Source organism: Podarcis bocagei (assembly GCF_964188305.1).
Source record: "Podarcis bocagei genome assembly, chromosome: 9".
In the NCBI taxonomy this organism is placed as follows: Eukaryota; Metazoa; Chordata; class Lepidosauria; order Squamata; family Lacertidae; genus Podarcis; species Podarcis bocagei.
Window position 1 is genome coordinate 67,498,908 of NC_138134.1, and position 14,511 is coordinate 67,513,418.

Consider the following 14,511-nt stretch of genomic DNA (forward strand, 5'->3'; position numbering starts at 1 on the left):
GAAAGCCCAGGTCTGCTTGACCTAGAAACTACTCACTCTGATTGGTTAACGAGCAGCACTCAACTCTGTTATCTAGGGATTGCTAGCACAGTTTGATGTGAGGTGTGTTAGGAGTTAGAGGTGCTGTGTATGGTTTTGAGAGAGAGAAAGATAGGGTTTATTTGCTTTGTTTTGTATGCAGAAAATCTGCTGGTTTTATTTTTCCCTTTTAATAAATCCTGTAAATAGTTATTCTGAGTCTAGCTGACTAGTCATTACTGCCGCAACTAGCTTCTTCGCTGTGCAGGAAAACTCTGCTACGTTTGGGCTAAAGCCAGTAGGGCTATGCCTGACACTTCAAAGTTCCATGAGGTTATGGGCATTGTGCTGCCAGCCTGAGTTGCGGTGGTGTCAGCATCAACGGCGTTGGTTCCAGTAGTTCCAGAGGTTGTTGTTCCTGGCTGGTTCCTGACCGTGGTGAGCTGGTGACGCAGCGGACAGAAGGACAACAGCTGCAGCGTGTGAGTGCTGGGTGCTGTGGTTCCTGTTTTCTCTCTCGGTGGCCGTGAGTAGCTGGTTCCGGGTTCCAGGGACATCGCTCTCAAGATGGCCTCACAACCAGGTCAGATGGCTTTTGAGCGTCTGAATGACTCCAATTACTTGCTGTGGTCGGAACGCATGCAGGCATTGCTGCAGAGGGATCGTCTCTGGCAAGTGGTGAGTAAGTTTCCTGCGAAGCCTGATGATGAAGACCTCGATAAAGACCAAAGAGCAAGGGCCACAATTGTCTTGGGGCTGGAAGATTCCCAGTTGCCGTATGTGAGGGGAATCAAGACAGCTAGAGGTGTGTGGCAAGCACTTAAAGAACTCCATGTGCGTGAGACAGCGGTTTCCAAGCTGTTCATTCGCAAGGCATTGTACAAGGCAATGTTACAGCCTGGGGTTACAATGCAGGAACACCTACACAGTTTACAGTTAAAGTTTGTTGCGCTACAGGAAAGAGACTGTGCGTTAGACCAGCAGGAGAAGGTGGCTATTATTTTGAGTTCTCTCCCGGAAAGCTGGGATAATTTAGTTTTGTCTCTAGAAGGCATGCAGGAGCGTGATTTATCAGTCAGTTACGTTACTGGGCGTTTGATTGAAGAATGGCAGAAGAGGCAAGAAAGGTCGTTGGCTGCAGAGGCTTCTACAGGTGGGCGGTTTGGAAGGAGTTCTCATGCCGTGCCAGAGGTGAAGCAAAAGCAGCGTACTGGTGAGGAGTCAGCGTTTGCTGTTAGGCGTTGTTTCCGATGTGGGTCTTCAGCGCATCTAAAACGACAATGTCCGGAGTTGGTCAAGTCTCAGTTGCCGGTGCAGGAGCAGAGACGAGATCAGCAGCAGCAGCAGCGTAAAAAGAAATTCTTCAAACGAAAACAGTCGGCTCAGCTGGTGACCGGCGAGGTCAAGATTGCTGATGAGAAACAAGCGGTCTGGGTGGTCGATTCGGGAGCATCTCGCCACATCGTGAATTCAGATGAATTGTTTGTTTCCAAGAACTCAGCACAGCGCAGCCAGGTGGCTCTAGCAGACGGAAGTACTTCCGAAGTGATTTCGGGGGGTGCAGTTTATGTTCCTTGTCTGCGTGAATGCCTGCAAAATGTACTTTGTGTGCCGTCATTAAGGAGCAATCTGATGTCTGTAGATTGTTTGCTAAAAGCTGGGTTTAAAGTGTATTTTGAAGGAGACAGTTGCATTATTAAGAAGGCTGGTGAGATTTTAGGCACTGCTAAGTCAGAGGGAGGCTTGTTTTGGCTTAAAGCAGGATCTCAAGTTGCAGCAGTAGTCAGTAAATCTCAGCCTGCAGTGAATAACAAAGCTATACATGACAACTGTGTGCACTTATTGCATAGGAAAATGGGGCATGCTTGCTGGAAAAGTGTACTAAAAATGTCTGAATTGGCTGATGGGGGTAATTTAAAGAGTTGTAACAAGTACCTTGATTGTAATGTTTGTAAAAAGGTTAAAACCCACAGAGTCTCTTACCCCAGAAGTGACAGAGTTAGTGAGTCACCGCTACAGCTGGTTCACATGGACGTAATTGGTCCATTTGCTGTAAGCAGGGGTGGATCGCGTTTTTCACTAACAATTGTGGATGACGCCACGCGTTATTCTTGGGTTTTTCCCATGAAAAATAAGGGTGACGTGTTCACTAAGTTTAAAGGCTGGGTGGCATCTGTGGAAAGATTTCTGTCTGTTAAACTCAGAAGGATTCAGACGGACAGAGGTGGCGAATTTATGTCAAATGCCTTTAAAGATTGGTTACAAAAGCGTGGCATTGGGCATAGAAAAACGAACGTTTTTCCCCCAGAGGAGAATGGCGTTGCAGAGCGAAAAAACAGATCTTTACAAGATATGATGTTTGCCATGCTTGAGGATGCTGATTTGCCCATGTCTTATTGGGGGGAGAGCATGCTCACTGCGTGTTATCTCCAAAATAGGCTCTTTCATCAAACAATAGGTACAACCCCGTACTTTAAATTGTTTCAGAAAAAACCCAAAATTGACCATTTGCATGTGTTTGGATCAAAAGCCTGGGTATTAATTCCGAAACAAATGAGGAAAAAGGGAGATCCTAAGACCAAACAGTTAGTGTTTGTGGGTTACCAGGAGCTGGGAAAAGGTTTCCGCTTTGCTGAAGGGACAAATGGCATTGTGATCTCCAGGAATGCCAGTTTTTGTGAACATAGTGGCTGGGAGAGACTACATGCCAATACTGAGGTTTGGTTTGAACCTTCTCAGGAGCTTCATGACTCTGAAGGTAGACACAGAGAATCAGAGTCTGAGGGGGAGGAAAGTTCAGATAAGAGCTCTCAAGAAAGTGGAGTTATCCAGAGACCAGTTGCTAAGCAACAAAAGAGAAGTCGTAGTTCTGAGGAGGAAAGTGGGTCAGAAGAAAAATTTTCTCCCAGAAGATCTAAAAGACAAAACAAAGGAGTGCCTCCAGTGCGTTTTTCTCCTGATACTGCAAATGTGTTTAGTGTAATTGCAGAACCCAAGAGTTTTCAGGAGGTGTTAAAGTTACCAAAAGAGGAGGCAGAGCGCTGGAAACAGGCAATGGAGGAAGAGATGTCCTCTCTGAATGAGCACAAGGTTTTTACACCAGTAGCAGCGCCTGAGGGGGCAAAGATTGTAGGCTGCAGGTGGGTGTACAAAAGACTTAGGCCCGGTTAGGACATATCTAGGGTTGGAAGTGTGCTGGGCCCAAGATGGCAGCTGCCTAATTAGTCAGCAGAACAAAGTTAAACAACTACTGACTACATACAGGATGCAGGATTGCAAAGGGGCAGCGGTGCCTATGGATCCAGGTTTCATAAAAACACTTCATATAGATGAGGGTCCTGAGTTTGAACACCCTGATGTATATCACTCTGTAATTGGAAGTTTATTGTATATAGCACAGTGGTCCAGACCTGATATTAGCTATGCAGTAGGCATATTAAGTAGATTGGTCTCAAAACCCACACTAAATGCCTGGAAAGGGGTAAAACAAGTTCTGAGGTATCTCAAACAGACAATTGGCTATATGTTACAATTAAATTCTTCAGAGGATGAAATGTTGAGTTGCTACTGTGATAGTGACTGGGGAAATTTGCCAGATAGAAAATCTGTCACAGGACTAGTCATAATGGTCGGTGGAGCTTTAATCAGCTGGCGGTCACGCAAGCAAGACGTAGTAAGTGTGTCATCAACGGAATCAGAGTATGCCGCATTGAGTGAATTGTGCAACGAGGTGATTTATTTCAAGCATTTGATGGCAGATTTAAATGTAAATTGTGGAGAACCAGTACAAGTTTACATTGATAATCAAGCTTGTATAACCTTAAGTAAAACAGAGGGTTTCAAATCGCGTTCCAAACATATCTCTGTAAAATACCAAAATGTACGTTGCTGTGTACAAGACAATGTAATCACCTGTACTTATGTGTCAAGTGAAGAAAATGTAGCAGATGTGTTAACTAAACCATTGGCAAAGATAAAGAACAAGCGAATGTGCAAGGGTTTAGGTTTGCTGGAAAAATAATCTCCTACATAGGTGTATTTGGAGTTAATTGTTCAGCAGAATCTGTGAGGGGGTGTTCAGTTTCTGTTAATTGGTTCTCGTGGGAAACTTGCAGATTCTAGCTTCACCAATTAACTCAAGCTGGTGTCAATTTACTCTTGGCAGAAAGCCCAGGTCTGCTTGACCTAGAAACTACTCACTCTGATTGGTTAACGAGCAGCACTCAACTCTGTTATCTAGGGATTGCTAGCACAGTTTGATGTGAGGTGTGTTAGGAGTTAGAGGTGCTGTGTATGGTTTTGAGAGAGAGAAAGATAGGGTTTATTTGCTTTGTTTTGTATGCAGAAACTCTGCTGGTTTTATTTTTCCCTTTTAATAAATCCTGTAAATAGTTATTCTGAGTCTAGCTGACTAGTCATTACTGCCGCAACTAGCTTCTTCGCTGTGCAGGAAAACTCTGCTACGTTTGGGCTAAAGCCAGTAGGGCTATGCCTGACACTTCAAAGTTCCATGAAATACCACAAAACATCCAAACCCATGTAAAAGGGTCAAATTGAGAAACAAGGACACACAATTATTTTTTAAAAAATATCCCTGAACTGCATGTGTGCTGTGAATGTTCACTCTTAGATATGATTGGCTGTAGATCCCTATTGTCTATACCAGGGGTTTGCAACCCGCGGCTCCGGAGCCGCATGTGGCTCTTTTACACCTTTGCCGCGGCTCCGGGGCGGATACTAGCGAGGGGAGGAGGCGCATTGTGCGCCCCGACACTCCCCACTGTGGCGGGCGCTGTACTGGCTGTGATGTCGCATGGGGGCGGTGCGTACATTGTAAGGGGCATGTACGCTGGTCACTGCATTGAAAGGGGGCATGTACGCTGGTCACTGTTTTGAAGGGGAGTGAAGAACACACACACAAAAAAAGGTAACTTGTTAATTTAACGTTTATTTCTATGAGGAGGAGTAATTCTGAGGGCTCAAACAAAGAAATGATAAAAAAGTGACAAAAAGTTATTTTTATAATGACGAGTTTTGCGGCTCCCAGTTTTTCCCCCCTTCGGAAACGGGTCCAAGTGGCTCTTTTTGTCTTAAAGGTTGCAGACCCCTGGTCTATACGTACCCTAAACTTAACACAACACAATGTGCAGTTTCCTTATGCAGAAGTGATCACCATTTAGGAAAAAATGTATGTAAAGCAGCCCTCAGCCGCTGACACATTTTCATAGCTGCGAGGGGAGGCACGCTTGTTAATGCTGTCTAAGGTTATCGCGATCTTTTTCTGGGTAGCGTGTGCTATGAAGCTTTATAATTTAACCAGTAATCCAGCAGAGCTGAATGCAATAAGCACAGTGGTGTGCTTAAGTATTATGAATGTGTCAGGATGATGAATTCACTGTAACAATATCACACCAGCGGTAGGGTGTGCAGTTGACTATATCTCAATCCATCACTTTCAACGTAATCTTGGAGCCCCAGATGGGCAACTTCAGGGTGGGGTGAGGGGGGTTGATGGGGAGGGCGAAGGAGGGAGCAGGCAGATAATTGTGTTAATACTTGCTTGATTTAATTGTGATTGCCTCAAGGGCAAATAACCAATGGGTTCGGGAAGCAAAGTTCTTAGTAATAGAGTTAACCTACAGGTTAAGGATTGCCTGCAGAACACACAAAGGGAGCTGGATGAGGAACAGCATGAACAGATCCCATTAAAAGAAGTGTTAGGAACATCTTAATTTGACAGCAGCGATGTTTTTTTAAAAACCTGCAGAAATCCCAGCATTGCAGGGGAAGAGGGAGTTTGAGAACCTAGCGGGGCAGGAAGAAGTGTGCTAACCTGACCCATCGCAAAATAAATCCAAAAGTGTACATGCTGTTATATGCTTGCACTCTAGTTGACTGAGCAGGGTGTACGCAGGTCCTGCTTACTTTGGAACGAGGTCCCTGGAGATTTATTGGCATTTTATGATGTGTGGGTGTTTCCCCCCCCCTTACACATATATCTGGGATGAGCATAGGTGAATGTCCATAGTTTGAAACACGCTAACAGAGGTCTCAAGAGTTTGCTGTTCCACATAGATGCTTTAGCTGAGATTCCTGCATTTTGGACTAGATGACCCTGATCTTTCCTGTGGAACGCCCTCCCACCAGATGTCAAAGAGAGAAACAACTACCAGACTTTTAGAAGACATCTGAAGGCAGCCTTGTTTATTGGAGCTTTTAATGTTTGTATGATTATTGTATTTTAATATTCTGTTGGAAGCCACCCAGAGTGACAGGGGAAACCCAGCCAGATGGGCAGGGTATAAATAAATTATTATTATTATTATTATTAAGGTAAAGGGACCCCTGACCATTAGGTCCAGTCGTGACCGACTCTGGGGTTGCGGCGCTCATCTCGCTTTATTGGCCGAGGGAGCCGGCGTACAGCTTCCGGGTCATGTGGCCAGCATGACTAAGCCGCTTCTGGTGAACCAGAGCAGCACGGAAATGCCGTTTACCTTCCTGCCGGAGCAGTACCTATTTATCTACTTGCACTTTGACGTGCTTTCAAACTGCTAGGTTGGCAGGAGCTGGGACAGAGCAACAGGAGCTCATTCCGTCGCGGGGATTCGAACCGCTGACCTTCTGATCGGCAAGTCCTAGGCTCTGTGATTTAACCCACAGTGCCACCTGCGTCCCATTATTATTATTATTGTTGTTGTTGTTGTTGCTGTTGTTGTTGTTGTTGTTGTTGTTGTTGTTATTATTCCTGTGTCTTACACACACACACACACGGACATATGATGGTGCACTAATGGATAATTCGAAACTCAGGAATGTGGAACAGAACTGCAGCTCTCTTTACAACATCCAAAGCAGCAGGGGTGGAGGAAGGTGTGTGTGGTGGGGGTAGACTGGCCCGAGTATCTTCACTGAGGGGGATGACATTTGGCAGTCGTGGGCGGGTGGCATGCCAAATGTCCCCGTGGGCGGCTTGCTCTGCCCCTGGCTGGAAGGCGCATACGCCGCTCTGTGCACCCGAGCGGCTATCCCATGCCTGGGAGGGCATCGTCTGCCCCCTGTCCCCTCGGGAGACCCCCCCACCCCCCTTGGGAGCGCACCCCCCCGGCAGCGTGGCATGTGCTCTGCCGCTGCACAGCAGCAAATTAGACTAGGTTGTCACAGGTGAGTCTCTTTGGCAGTTTCACGTTTATTTCAAACCATAAAGGGACCCCTGACCATTAGGTCCTGTTGTGACCAACTCTGGGGTTGCGGCGCTCATCTCGCTTTATTGGCTGAGGGAGCCGGCATACAGCTTCCAGGTCATGTGGCCAGCATGACTAAGCTGCTTCTGGCGAACCAGAGCAGCGCACAAAAATGCCGTTTACCTTCCCACTGGAGTGGTACCTATTTATCTACTTGCACTTTGACATGCTTTTAAACTGCTAGGTTTATGTATGCTACAACAGCAGCAAGAATACTTATCGCAAAGTATTGGAAGACACAAGATCTACCCACCCTGGAAGAATGGCAGATGAAAGTGATGGACTACATGACATTGGCTGAGATGACTGGCAGAATCCGCGATCAGGGCAAGGAGACGGCGGAAGAAGAATGGAAGAAGTTTAAAATTTATCTTAAGGACTATTATAAACTGGATGAATGTTAGAATGTCGAGGTTTTGAGAAAGAAAGGGTTACAGCGATATATGATCAGACTAAAGGAAAGATTAAGAGGACAGAGGCTTGACAGAACTATTTAGAACTTGCTGAGAAACTTTGGACATTGGGATACAGAAAGGGGAGGTATGGGGGAGTCTGAGAAACAAGGTTTATGAAAAAAAGGGTACGAAACTATACATGTTTGTATGTCTTTTTATATGTTTGTTTTGTTCTTAAAAAGTTTTGTAAAACCAATAAATTTTTTTATTAAAAATAATAATAATAAACTGCTAGGTTGGCAGGAGCAGGGACCGAACAATGGGCGCTCACCCCGTCGCGGGGATTCGAACTGCCAACCTTCTGATCAGCAAGTCCTAGGCTCTGTGGTTTAATCCACAGCTCCACCTGCGTCCCGATTTCACACCATAGTCGTCTTTTTATTTTAGTTAAAGTACCTTAGTCTAAAGGATGGCTAATTATTTAATTGCACGAATAGTAAACATTGTCATGAAAAAGTTGTTTTCTCAAGCAGGCAGGAAAAGGGAAATCAATGCGATGGCTGAGGCTAATTAGAGCTTCCTGAGCAATTGGGCTTTCCCAGTTTCACATATCAGCTGATTCAGGTCTCGTAATTATAGTGGGTGGGAAGGTCTTGCACACCAACCCCGCTTCCCCTTGAGATTTGAATTTTTGTGATAAGGAAAGGGATGGGAAGATGTGGGGGGAAAGTATTCATTTAATGCAACATCATTTAAAAAGGTAAAGGGATCCCTGACCCTTAGGTCCAGTCGTAGCAGACTCTGGGGTTGCGGTGCTCATCTCGCTTTATTGGCCAAGGGAGCCAGCGTACAGCTTCCGGGTCATGTGGCCAGCATGACTAAGCTGCTTCTGGCGAACCAGAGCAGTGCATGGAAACGCCGTTTACCTTCCCGCCGGAGCAGTACCTATTTATTTACTTGCACTTTGACGTCCTTTTGAACTGCTAGGTTGGCAGGAGCAGGGATCCAGCAACGGGAGCTCACCCCGTCATGGGGATTCGAACTGCCGACCTTCTGATCGGCAAGTCCTAGGCTCTGTGGTTTAACCCACGGCACCACCCGCGTCCCTTCAACACCATTTAGCCTACTACTCCCAGGGGGTGGGATTACCTGGGGTCGGTACTAAGAAGCAAGTGGGTGGCAGGCGGGTGCTGGAGGTGTAAATGACTACCAGACATTGAAAAGCTAGTATCATTGGATCAAGTTCATCAATTTTATTGAATTAATTAAACTAATTGGTTTTAATTGGATTTCCAATGAATGTGCAATGAATTATGCATCTTATTGTGTTATTACCTTCCTTAGTGTGTTGTGCAAACCTCTATTCTGAATAATGCTTTTTGCAGGGCAAAATGCTTTTATAGGATATAAACTTCCTGAAACGAAGGAGGCGATTACCCAGAAAAGTTTGGGAACCACTGCCTTAAACAGATCTGGATGAAAGCTCACGAAAACATGTTGCCTTGAAGCACCCACCGCCCACACGTATTTAACTTGCCCAGATGCTAGTTCTTGGAAGAGGACTTTTATAAATTACAAGATGCAATGCAGTTCTGTGCTAAGATCCAGTGTTGACTAGAGGGTATGTTGCAATGGGATCTCAGGGCAAGGGAATTTCCAGAAATGAAGGGTATCAGGCGCCCTCTGTTATCTCTTCAAGAAGATTCAAATGTGCTGTATGTGCAGGAATCCTTACGAAAAATAAACACAAGCCGACCTGCTTTGTTCCTTGAAGAGGTCCCTTGGTGTTTAGCAATGTTCCTTTCTGAAGTAAAACCACGAACCCCCATTCGTGATAAATTAGCAATTGCTCGTTGTCTGCTTTAGCAGGGGAGGGGAATCTCATGCTGCAAATCACCCGTTTTATTACACTGGTGGAGTTGAGAGCTGTCAACATCATTTAAAGGGGGCAGGGCGGAAATCCATAGCAATACAATATCACTTTAATGATTTAAGAAAGTAAACGAAGCGTCGGAAACAGTTTCCCCACAGAGCTTCTGCCATGTGCCTTGATAGGGAAGGGAGCTCCGTGGCGGGGATTGAAATACCTTGCCTTGCACATATATGTTTTTTAAAAATTTTTTATTTTATTTTATTCGAGTTCGGGATTTTTACATACGTATATTTTCTCCTTCCAATTTTTAAATTTCCCATACAATTTTTCCCCTTCCCCTCCCTTCCCACCCCTCCCCCCCAGTTGAGGCTCTGGTTGAGGCCAGCCTAACCTCCCTGTGGCCTTGGATCTCCAAGATGTTTTTATTTGAAGACCGTAAGGTCCTCCGTGGGACTGTCAGGTGTGCATGCAGGAGCCAGGCCCTGTGACCAATAGGACTTTGCAGGACTGGGGCCTTCCTAAGTTTGTTCTGAAGAGGCAAGGCCACACAGGTGAGGCTGATTGGTAACTCACAGCACCTGGTGGCAAGAGCCAGGAAGGGATATAAGGTCAGCATTTGCCTTCGGCTCTTTGCCACAGCAACACATTCCCTGCCTTGCATCTTGATTCTCGGACCCCTGACTTTGTGACTCCTTGCTTCCTGACCCTCGGACCCTTGACTTCTTGACTTCCAGCTCTCTGACCCTCGGACTCTTGGCTTCTGGACCCCCGTTCCTGCTCCCACCCTGCCATCTTGCCCCCGGTCCTGCCGTCCCCTGCCGGAACTTCGATAGCCCGTGAACTAGACCGTGACAGGGACATACCACATTGTGTGAGTGAGTGGACAGCAGCTGATGTCATTCTCCTCCCTGCCTTGCACCCATAAACTCATTCCAGATAGTCAAGGAAGGGCCAGAACAGTGGGGGGCTGTGTCAAAGAAGGTTGCAGCATTGGAATGGGCGTGGGGTGGGTGTGGAACTGACCAAAACCAGGTGTCAGTGCTTTTTTTCAGGGGAGACGCAGGGGTATGCATACCCATAAACATTTTGTGAATCTTTGTACTTTTGTCCATTTACTGTATTTCCCCCGAATTGAACTATAAAATGGTGATTTTTCTTGAGTCAAAATGAGAGTACCCCTAAACATTTTTTTTTTTTTTAGGAAAAAAGCACTGCCAGGTATAATGATTTTGCATCAGTTGATGTTGGCATCCATCCATCTCAAGAGACAATGGAGTGAGCCTCTGGGGGTGAAGTCGAACCACTGGAGAATCACAGCACCTGCTGTGGCTGCAGAGACCGGTAACTCAGCATGTATTTGCGTTTTTATGCTTTAAACCCACCCTGTGATCCTTGGATGAATTGGTGGCATAGAAATTTAATAAATAAATAAATAATAAATAATTAAATAAACAACCAGAGCTGTAGGTACTTCAGTGGGGTGAACCAATCCAAGTTCTCCCCCCCCCTTTGAATGGTGTCCCTGATGTACGTATAGTCCAGCCATCTTGTCCTTTTTGAGGGTCTGGGCACTTCCAGGCTACTGTTTCTGAGCAGGATTCAGCCACAACTGCAGGTTGGGCCATTCAATTTGGGGAAACCTGCCACGACAGAAAAATGCAGTGGAAAGTTTGAGAAAACAATTGCTTAATGCAACGTTGTATAACCGTCCTGCAAAATAAATAATAATAATAATAATAATAATAATAATAATAATAATAATATAATAATAATAATAAAAAAATAATAATGGCGGCAGCACAATGACCAGACTTTGTGCAAACAAATCAAGATTTGTGCTTAATAAGCAGGTCATTTGGCAGTGACTTCACTCACTTTCAAAGGGCTCCTTTTGTAACTAGCACCTTCTCTTCAATAGCATGTGGCAGTGATGCAAAATTGAAAGGCATTTGATACACTCCTCTGCTCTTGGCATCTCCTCCCCCCGCTGCAACCCCCCCCCCCGATGTGGGCTGCCTAATGATTAGAACAAGCCAGCTTGCTTATGCATTCACAGTGCATTTCAGATACTATACGTACTCTTGAATCTGGTTATGGAGACTTTGTCTACAAGCTTTGGAATCTATTTAACACAATTTCTCTATCCCCTTCAGACCAGACGATAAATCTGCCGCATCCCTTTTCTAATGAATATTCCTAGGAGGTGAAGGGGCTTGTTTTCTATCCTGCTGAATCTATGCAATCCTTTCTCCTCCCCTTCTCCTCTACCCCTGACCAAAATAAACAAGTTTTGCTCTTATGACAGTCATAGTCACAGCAAGGCTAAAGCGCAGGAGTGGAAATATCGCCTCTAACATATATGGCACAGAATCTTGAGAAACAGAAATGTTGGGTTAAATAGAAAGAAGCGTCTAGTCCTCATGTTAGTTTGCAAAAAAGTGCTGCTTTTTGTTGAGATGCAAGTTGATATTACTAGATTAATAACAGAAGTGGGATTGCCATCTGTCAGGGATTCTTTAAGCTGTGATGCCTTCATTGCAGAGAGTTGGACTAAAAGGCGTTGAGGGTCACTTTCAACTCTACAATTCTTCGGTATCAACCTGACCCAACCTGCTGGTGATTAATTTGTTACATGCTTAAGTAGCTTCAGGGAAGAGTAGCCAAGCTGCTCATTGGTGCCCACCTACTCCTGTTTATGATTGGTCGCAGGGCTGTCTTAAGCATATGCTGCGCCTGGGTGCAAAAATCCGCCTGGTGCCCCCTCTGCCTTCTGGACAGAACTGCTGGGGCCACAGCTCTGTCGGATGCTGGGTGTTAGGTTATAAATCAAATCAAATGACCAGGGACTCCGCCAAGCCGATTTCTTTGTCGCCTGTGTTGCCCTCCCTGATCATATGTTGTCCTCCATCTCCAGCAAGGCGCCTAAAATTTGGGAGGCAGAGAAAGGGAAGGAGGAAAGTTAAGGCTGGTGGTCGCCAGGCACCCAAGTAGCAAGCCTCTGTGGGTGGCTCACGAAAGCCCGTCCGGGGACCCAGAACGCCTGCTTGCTTTGGTCCCGTGGCACCTTAAGGCTTTGACGACTACTCCACTGTCAGACGCTGGGCAGGAGGGCGGGAGGTTGGGGTGGAGAGCCGCCCGCAGCAGAAGAGCCCACCGTGGCACTCCAACCGACGGGCGGGCTCTTTCCCGAACTCAACTCTCTGAGCCCGGCCTTGGCTGGGGAGGGCGGGTTATAAATAAATATTATTATTATTATTATTATTAGCTCTCAGGCCCCTCTCGGCCTGGCACCCCTGAGAGCCCGGTGCCCGGGTGCCCTGCACCCCTAGCGCCTATGGGTAAGACGGCCCTGATTGGTCGACTCCAAACCAAACTGGGGCCTGCTAGTTTGCCTAGCAGACCAGCGCGACTCATGGCATTTCTGACGGATTTGACTGTGGGCGCTCACAGCAAGCAGAATGCAATATCATAAAACGCAAGCAAGGGAAAGTTGCTGCAAAGGCAATCACTCTTTGAGCATTAAGCATTCTTTAGAATTGCATTTCAAGGCTTGCGTTTTCCTTACACAATCACAGCAGTTGCTGTGTGCGTGTGTGTGTTGTTTTTTAGGAGGAAGAGAATAACTTACATCAACACCAGTTGCCTTAGTACACGCTGGGGAAATACTCAATGTCTCATGCCGTTGTTTTTCCCTGATCAGTCCTTGATCATCTGAATGCCCCCATTAGACATCAGCAGCGTGTTCCTATTTTGCTCCATTCTAGTGCAGCAGGGTGGAACTGATTGTTTCTGCAAACGGGAAAAGAGATGAAAATGCAGATTTATTTAAATAATTTAAAGTCCCACACGGCGGTATGTGTTCGACATGAAAATGAGCGGCATGGAGCTATCAAAGTAATGTTCCCTTCCAGGTTAGTGGTCATGATTCCATTAATTATCAATGTGCTGCAGTTTAAATCAGATAATTCAAAATGCAGAGCTGGGGCTAAAGGAAAAATCTTGACACTAGATGGGAATCGCTTTAATGGAGCTGTCATGGTCCTTCGTTGTAAGCACAGAGGATTGTATTCGGCTAACTTTTACTCTGAGCAGACTCACTGAAAGTAATGGATATTACTAACTTTGAGCCGTTATTTTCAATAGGCCTACTCTGAGTATAAGTCCTCCTCCTCCTCCTCCTCCTTCTCCTCCTCCTCCTTCTTCTCCTCCTTCTCCTTCTCCTCCTCCTCCTCCTCCTCCTCCTCTTCCTCTTTGAGGTCTCAGGGCAGGTTACAACACTTAGAACATAATATTAAAAACAGCAACATCGGGAGAGCCACAGGTTCCTCATCTGTTTTAAAGCCACTTCCTCGATTTTGACTTCTCCATTCAGCCCATCTATCAGAGGGCCTGCCTAGAATCCATATGTTCCCCACTTGTCACTAAAGGAAGAGAAAAAGATACTCTGACTGCAACCCAGCTTGCCAAGTTTTGTGTTCTAAAATTCTGGCACCTTGAGTTGACTGTCTCCGAGCAAGTGGGTAGTGCCTTTTCTTGGTCTTACGAACCACTTCATCATCTTGTTTTTAAAACATGGATTGAAGGACACAATACCTAAGCTTGCACAATGTTATTTGCTCCCTCTGATGGGAAGCATTTTTTGTTTTTAAAAAGAACAGACTGCCTCTGAGATTGTGCAGAGTGTTTTTTTCCAAGGCACTGCATGACCTTCTTTGCAGACAGACAAATATGCCAAACATACCCCCGACCTTTGGGTTACATCTCCTAGTAACTAGCTAGGATTGTGAAATTCTGATCAGATCAGTCAAATTCTGGCTGGTTAGCAATAGTAGGCCTATGCCCAGAGGCACAGTTCTGTCCATGACTGAGATCTGACTGGACAAATAAAAAGTTCCAAGGTTGAGGCTCGGTCTCAAACTGAGCCATTCCCACATCCATACCAACACGAACTTCAGTCTGTGTCTAGTCATGCTGCAGTCTG